Here is an 8,315-nt window from a genome sequence, read left to right on the forward strand (position 1 = left end):
ACCCCTGGGGTCCTCTCACCCTGGGCATATTTCCTTTATGATGAGAGTCCCAGGTTAGCCCTGTGTCTTCCCCATATTCTCAAATGCTCCAGGAAGGAGGATGTCCTCCCAGCAGGAAGGGGACAGAGAGAGCTCTGGGGTCAGGAAAGGGGCCCTCTGAGTGATGGCTGGTGAGGGGACCTGCTGTAGATATCTGGTGTCTCCAGCTTGGCCTCTGAGTGGCTATCTCAGGACTTCACACCCTTTGTGTCCTGGGAGGGGAGGACTGTGGTAGTAGAGGTAGGTGACCATGGGCTCCTTGTTCCCCAGGGAGAGATTTTAGGGAGACCCTCTCTCTCCAATTTTTGGCAGAGCTATGACTCAGGCCTGCCCATGCCTTCCTTGGGTGGCTTGTATCCTCTACCTAGTGATTCTCCTGTGGTCACCCTGACTTTCCCCATGGGTGATGCCTGGGTGCAGGGCCTGCTCAGAGACCCCTGGCAGTGCAGGGTCCTCACAGGCCCAGGAAGGAGTAGGATTGGGAGCCGAGCAGGTTTGTGGGAGGCACCCTGCAGTCTATTGGGGATGGAAATCAGACCACATTTCCACCTCCTGCCTCAAAGCCCAGTCCAAGTGTCAGAATCAATCTGCCAAGTGTTGAGTGTGCCAATGTTGCCCCCTGGTGGTCATGATGAGACCTGTGGCCAGTGTCAAGGACTCAAGCAGGGATGCTGTCCAGGATCCAAATGGTGAGAGCGGGCCCTAACCCTGGGCACAGCAGGTGCTGACAGGCTGTGTGGTGGTTCCTGTTCACCTTGGGTCCCAAGGCTGACTGACTCTGTCCAATTCAGGGTGAATATAGGAAATAGTGGGAGCTGTCCTGGGGTCTCCTGCTCCAGAGTAGAGAGAACTGTGCACCAGGGGATGGGCAGCCTCAGGAAGGGCCATCTGTTCTTGAGCCTTCAAAGGAAGGGCCTTGGGAAGAGCTCTGGAAGGTTTAGGGTGGAGGCATCGGCTTTGTGAGCAGGCTCTGCAGTTGGCTGGTTTGTTTCTTGTGTTTAAATACTTGGATCTTAATCTCAAATGTCCTGCGGGTTTGTCATGTGAGTATTTTGAAGACTATCCAGCCAGATGCATGACACAGCCTCTCATCCCAGCTATTCAGGAGGCTGAGGCAGGAGGAGCACTAGTTTGAGGACAGCCCACGCAACTTAGTGAGACCTTGTCGCAAGATAAAAAAATGAAATGTAGTCCAGTGGCAGAGTGCCCAGGGGCCAATCCCTAGTATCCTCACGCCTGTCCCCTACCTTACATACACACACACACACACACACACACACACACACACTATCTGAGCAGGGTGGGTGTACTTTACACATCTTTCCTAGAGACTTTTCATTGTGTAATGTTTATAACAAAAATGTGGTATATGAACCCTTTTAACTGTTTAAATACATGCCATGATTCCAGTCAAATATACAGTGACCACTACTATTTCCAGAATCTTTTTATCACCTGCACTAAAACTCTAAGCATTATGCAATTACATCTCAGGACCCCCAAGCCCCAGGTAAACTTGAATCTATTTCCTGTCTCTATGAATTTCCTATTCCAGATATTTCATATGAATGAAATTAAACAACCACGTACCATTTTGCCTTGTTTAATCACGTTTTCAGGTTTACTCAGGTTGTGGTGTGCATCAGAAGTTTATTTTTTTGTGGCTGATTAATACTTCAACATATTTATTCGTAAGCCATGTTTATTTATGTATTCCTCTGTTGATGGACACTTGGGTGGTTTCCACAGTCTGCCTATGGTTAAAAATGGTGTGGCAAGCCTTAGCCTGTGGGAAACTATTGGAGTCCCTGTTTCCATCCTCTGGGCCCATCCCCAGCTGTGGGAGTGCTGGGTAATGAGCTTCTGCCTGGCTCTGTTAGGAAGTGCTGAAGTCCTCGGGGCTCATAGTCCCTCAGGAATCTAGGAAGGTGTGGAGTGAGGTGTCATTGTGATTTTGGTTGTTTCCATAGTGACTGATGACACTGAGCATCTTGTCATGTACTTGTTGCCACTGCAACATCTCCGGGGATGTGGCTATCCAAACCCTTTGCCCTCCCCCTTCTCTTTCACTGCTGCGGATTGATCTGAGGGGTGCTGTAACTCTGAGTTACACCCCAAGCCTTTACATATATTTATATATTTTTGTTTTGGGACAGTTCCCCAGGCTGGCTTCAAACTTGCCAATCTCAAGTCTTAGATGCCTGGGGTTACAGACACCCAGGACTGTGCCCAGCTCCTTGGCCTCTTTTAAACATAGGTTATTCTTTGGTTGCACATTTGTACCTGTTCTTTATTCATCCTAGCATGAAACCCATATCCCATGTATGATTTGCAAATATTTTCTTCCATTCTGTCACTTCAGTTTTGTTTTTTTTTTTAACTCATCCACTCATTATTTTATTAGTGATTTTGTTAAAAGCCTATGGATCGGGCTGGGGATGTGGCTCAAGCGGTGGCATGCTTGCCTGGTGTGCGTGCGGCCGGGTTCGATCCTCAGTATCACATACAAACAAAGATGTTGTGTCTGCCAAAAACTAAAAAATAAATATTAAATTCTCTCTCTCTCTCTCTCTCTCTCTCTCTTAAAAAAAAAGCCTATGGATCAATATTCATTTACAAAAACCTGTTCAGTCTTTTATGGTAAATACTTTATGGTTTTAAATATTAAATTCATTGTCATATTTGAATGTCTTTACAAGTGAGGATCCATTGTCCCTCTGCCTCCTGCTTCCTGGGAGGTGCTGTTGAGGTGGGTCTGTTCAGGATTCTACTCCCCCTTCTCGGCCTATCCCTTCCTCTCTTTCCAGAAGCAGAGGATTTTGTGTCCTGGGCATTTTTCTTTCTCTCCCAACAGCTCAGAGGACTGGGGCAGCTTATCTTCCTGCAGTTGTTCTTCTCTGTGCAGAGTTTCTGCTAAACCTGCTCTTCTTGGAGTTGCTGCTACTCTGTCCCTCGAGCACATGGACAAGCTGGTTACTGTCACTAAAGTAGTTGTGTTGGTAGAGTTTGTGCAAAACCTTTAGAGTTCTGAATACTAAGCCTGAGAGGAGCTCCAGCCACTTCTTTACCTTCAAAGACAGATTCTGATCCCATTTTGTTACAAAATCATGATGTAGATTGCCCTGTCCAAACATGAAAGAGGACATTCTGATCCACTCATGGCATTCTAGGAATGGGGACAATGTCAGAGTTAGTTTTCCTGTGCCATCAGTTTTGCTCCATGGAAGTCCTTCCCCATGTCTTTTTGCTGGCACCCATCTGAGGATACCCAGCTACATCTCCCCTACATACAGTGAGGCAGCTGCTCCCACAGCTGGATGTGGCCCAAGGAGCTCACTGGGACCACGCAGTGCCCAATAGACCTGAGCATAGGTGGCTGCTTTCCAATGGGGGTTCAGCTTCCAGAAGTTCCCAGTACCTGAGAGCAGAGTCAGAGGCAAAGAAGGAAGGACTCCAGGGAGAACTGGAATTGTAGAAAAGAAAAAAAAAAAGAGTCTGAGACTTTTCATGTCTAACTCCTCAGCCACCAGCCAGGGCTCCTGTGGACATGGGATATCCCAGGCTCAAGGACAGCACTGGGGAGTGCCCAGATGCAGTAGGTGGCGCTGTTGGCCCTGGAGGATGTTAGGAGCTGCTTTTAGTAATGTAACAAATTCAAGGAGGAGAAATATTATAATTTCCACCAGAACACAATGCTGGAGATGGTGCATGAGCAGAAGGGCCTCCTTTTCAACACCTAAAAAATGAGCACAACACACTTGTATGGAAAATAGTACCAGTAATTGTGATGCGTGTTCTGTTCTTCTAGAAGCCTGTGAATGCCACATTTTGCAATTTCTCTCTTAAGGAGCTGGGAGAGCTGTCCACACAATGTGGACTTAAGTGGACTGTGCTGTCCGTGTAGCTGCCATACATTCATGTGGCTCATCCTCTCTGCACAGCAACGAGGTGCTCTGTGTCTCTGTCCACTGGTCACCCTGCACACAGCGGGAGGAGGCTCATGCTCCCCCTAAGTGCTGGAAAGTGTCTTGGTTCCTCTTCATCCCGCCATTCAGATTGGTCCAAATTCTGCTGGTCACAGTGTTGGGACCCCAGGTGGAGGTCTGTTCAGGGTGATGTGAAGGAAACCATCTCTGAGAACATGTCCCTCCACATCACCTGCAGAGGGCATTTTGGACCTGTGATGATGTCAAGATAAGTGAAAGGAGCAGAGGTCAGGGATAAGGACACTGAATCCAAGAGTGGACAACAGAATTGCCAGAGACTGAGAGGTGGTGGGTAAACAGTGAGGACCCTAAAAGCTCCCTGTCACCTGCCCCCTGAAGAAAAATCAGTGAAGGCCCCTGTGGCTCTGAATGGGCCAGAGTTGGGGCAGCAGAGTGCTGCAGGCCCAGGGGCTGGTGAGACCCCAGCTCTGTCCAGCCACTCGGTCTGTGTGGGGCTGAGTCAACTTAATGAATGATCCACAGCCTACAACTTGGAACATGAAGAGAAATTCCTGTGCTGTCCTTTCCTCTTACTAAGACCTTTCTTCCTAACTTAGAGCCGACTTTGTCTACTTTGTTTAGAAGCCTCCTGAGGTGGTGAGAGTGGCCCAGGGACTGTCCAGGGTGCTGGGTGTGGGCTCAGATCACAGGCTTTCTCTTCCCAGTGTGACAGAGCTCCCTGAATCCACGATGTCATGGACCCAGCAGGTGTCACTGATGTGTGGCTACAGACCCTTGGAAGCCCACAGTGCTGTGGAGGTTCAGGATGCCATGCGGCCATCATCTTGAAACATATCTTCTTCAGGGACAAGTGATTGACTTGTGACCAGAACCAGTCAGTCTCTGCCCTTTTACACTCAGTTCTTCTACCAAAATGCAGTGGATTTCATCTGTGGGATTATTTACTGCAGGTTGGTGTAGACCAGTGAGTCTCAGCCAGGGCCGTGTTGCCATCCAGGGGACATCTGGCAGCATCTGGAGACACTTCTGATTGTCAGAGCTTGGGGGAGGGGGTCCTACTGGACTTAGTAAGTGGAATCCCAGATGGTGCTCAACACCCCACAGCACACAGCCCCCCAAGGATGACCAGCCCCAGTGTCAGTGGAGTGAAGAGGGGAGCCCTGCTCTGCGCCCTTTCCTGAGCTCCCCAGAGCCTCCCCTCACCTGCTCCTTCCCACCCCTCCTCACCCTTCCACAACTTCCTCCTCCTCCCTTTGAATCTTCAGTTCCATCCTCCAAAGGTGCCCTTTGCCCAAGGTGCCTCACCTGCCCTCTATGGGACTCTCAGCATGTCCACTAGAGGGCGTGTGCTCTCTTCCCCAAGTTCAGGGGAGCCTCCCACTCCTCTGAGACCTGTGCAGCTGCTTTTTCTGCCCTATCCCCAAGTCCTGAGCTGAGCTGCAGATTTGCCCAGGAGGAAGCCCCTGGGAAGGCACTAGGGACCCCAGGGAAGATCCTGTCATAGGAGGCGTGGGCACATGGAACCAACTCCAGAGCCCTGGTCAGTGGGGAGGGAGTAAGTCCAAGACTCAGTGGCTGGACACTCAGTGCCCTGATGCCCCTGCCTTATGGCCACTGGAGGAAATGGCTGTGAGTCTGTGTCCCTAAAGGCTGTGTCACCTGGGATTTGTGTAAATAGGTGTCAGCAGGGCTGCTGTGGAATTCCAAACTGGACCTTCTACAATGGGAGACAAGTCCTCCCAGGTATGCTCACTTGGAAGAATCAGGAGGGATGTGACAGTCACCAGGCACAGATGCCCATCAGGGTTCTAGGGAGCAGGGGTCTCTGGACTTCACTGTCACCCCAGAGTGAGGGCCAGGAAGTTGGGCGTGTGTGGCCCTGCCCACTCACCTCAGCAGGGGCTGTTGCTGGTTGCCTGTAGGGAATGGGGTTTCCCACCACCACTTGCAGGGCTGAGGAGGATCTGGAACCTTCCCCTAGAGTCAGACAGCTGACTGCCCAGGGGCATCGTGCTGGTCACTGGCTGTGTGTGCTCCTGAGGTCTCCTGGTGCTGTCCAAATCCTGCAGGTACCCTGAGAAGGGAGGGAGACAGAGACAGAAAGCACCAGAATAGTCGTGCAACCTCAGGCTAAGGGATTTTGAGAGTCATTTAACAAATATTTATTTAAATTCAAGGATCCAAACAGTAGGCCCTATACTGATAATAAATGTTGTGGACTGGCCTCTCTTCTTCACAGTTCATTTCTTGTTTGGAACATTGTTCATGTCGATGACACCCATGCTCATGGGAGTGATGGGGTGGGGAGCATTTTTGACGAAAAACTTGCCATTAGGAGAGGGGAATTCCATTGCCAGGGGGTCACAGGCCCAGGGCCTGGGTGGGGACTTTAGTGAACGACCTCTTTAGACTCAGACAGTCTGGGTGCCAGGGGCTCAGAAATCCTGTGGTGGTCTGTTTTCTTCCTCTCTCTGTTTCTTCTTCCTTTTTATGTTGTACTAGGACTGAAGCCCTGGGTCTTTACCACCAAACTACATCCCCAGTCTTTTTTTTTTTTTTTCTTTTGAAACAGGGTCTTCCTAAGTTGCTGAGGCTGGCCTTGAACTTGTGACCTCCTACCTCAGCCTCCTGAGTCATTGGGATTCCAGGAACCTGCCACTGGGCCCAGTAAGGGGGGGATCTGCTTTTCTGGTGCATGTTCTATTGTTACCTGAAGGTCACCAAATGTTCTGGGGTCTGTAACTCTACAGAAAAGTTAGTAATTAGCCACTGTCGTTTTTCAGGAATAGCCTACCTCATCGTTTAAGATAACAGAAGAAACGCTGGACACAGTGGTGCGCTCCTGTAATCCCAGAAACTCTGGAGGCTGAGGCAGGAGGAGCCTAGGTTTGAACAATTTAGCAAGACTCCAAAACATAGTAAGATGCTGTCTCAAAATAAAAAGGGCTGAGGATGTGGTTCAGCGGTTTTGCACCCCTGGGTTGGATCCTGAAAGCACCCCTCAAAAATAGCAGAACAAGGGAGAAGAGCGAAAGCCAAAAACCATTTTAAAAAGAACCTCAACTTTTGCTGGAGAACACTTTTAACCCCAGGGTAGTTTGGTCACCCTTGTCCTCTAGAGCTGAGTAGTGGGAGGCTAACAGTGTCTTGCTCCAGGGTGTGACTCCAAAATTAGTGCTGTTTAAAGTCAACTAAAAGAAGTGAAGCTGGAGAGTGCACTTAGAGTCTCCCTCAAATACCAGGGGAGGGTGCCTTTGTGGGGAGGAGAGTGAGGTCTTCAGGAGGAGGTGTGGGCGCTCAGCCTTGGAAAGTCCCAGTGACAGAGCAGCAGGTGCTGAGGGCTTGCTCTCCCCTGTGTGTTTATGGCTCCTGACGTGGGTCAGGGGGAAAAGGATGGATCTGTGAGGAACAGGTGACATCCTCTGGAGATGGCACAGGCCTCAAGGAGGCCAAATGTGCTGGGATTTGGAGAATTAAACCTAGTGATTTTCACTGAAGGGACAATCTGAGGCTTCTGTCCTGCTGGAGGCAAGGTCAGAACCGTGGGCTGCATGTGGCCCTCAGTGTGACTCCACCTGTGGGGGCCAAATCCCTTTAGGGCAGGTCCTAAAATAATGTGTGGCAGACCCCATAGTCAGGAGTGCTCTGTTGGGGGGGTCTCCCTGAGTGGAATCTGTCCTACCCCGAGGTCACCTCCGTGTCTGGAGCTCTGCTGTCCTCCCAGCAGGGAAGCTAGATGCCTGGCCACAGGTGGTTCCCCTCAGCACCCCCAGTTCTCTATATCCCGACAGTAGCCACCATCTGCATTCCCTGGATGGTCCAGCAGACATGACCCTGCCTGTGGCCAGGCCCAGATCTCCCCCAAGGGCCCTGTGACTCTGTCAGAGAAGGATCTGGAAGGGCTCTGTGAGTCAGGAGGAGGGGGAGATGGGATCTCTTTGCTTCTGGGATGACTGTGGTTTGTGACATTCATCCAGTGATTGAGACTAGGAAGAGGAGGAGGGGTCAGAGCAGGGCAAAGATACACTTTATTTATGGGCAGAAAGGCCCTTTCTGTGCACACAGAACTGAGGCCTGAGGGGCCTGCGTCCTGAAGGTCAGGCAGGAAGTGTCCCATCGGGGCCTGGTGTCCCAGGAACAGAGCATCGGCCTCCCCAGACACAGACTCCAGGATGCGCTGACACAGCAGGGCCTGGCCCAGGTATTGCTGCAGGGGGACTAGGCTTGACTCTTTGCAGAAGGACCCATGCAGCACTTATGGGATCCCAGCATGGGCACTTCCTGTCTCACATGGAGGAGCTGGAGCCCTGTCCCTCCTCTCCAGTCCTG

This window comes from Callospermophilus lateralis, chromosome 18 (assembly GCF_048772815.1).
Source record: "Callospermophilus lateralis isolate mCalLat2 chromosome 18, mCalLat2.hap1, whole genome shotgun sequence".
Classification (NCBI taxonomy): Eukaryota; Metazoa; Chordata; class Mammalia; order Rodentia; family Sciuridae; genus Callospermophilus; species Callospermophilus lateralis.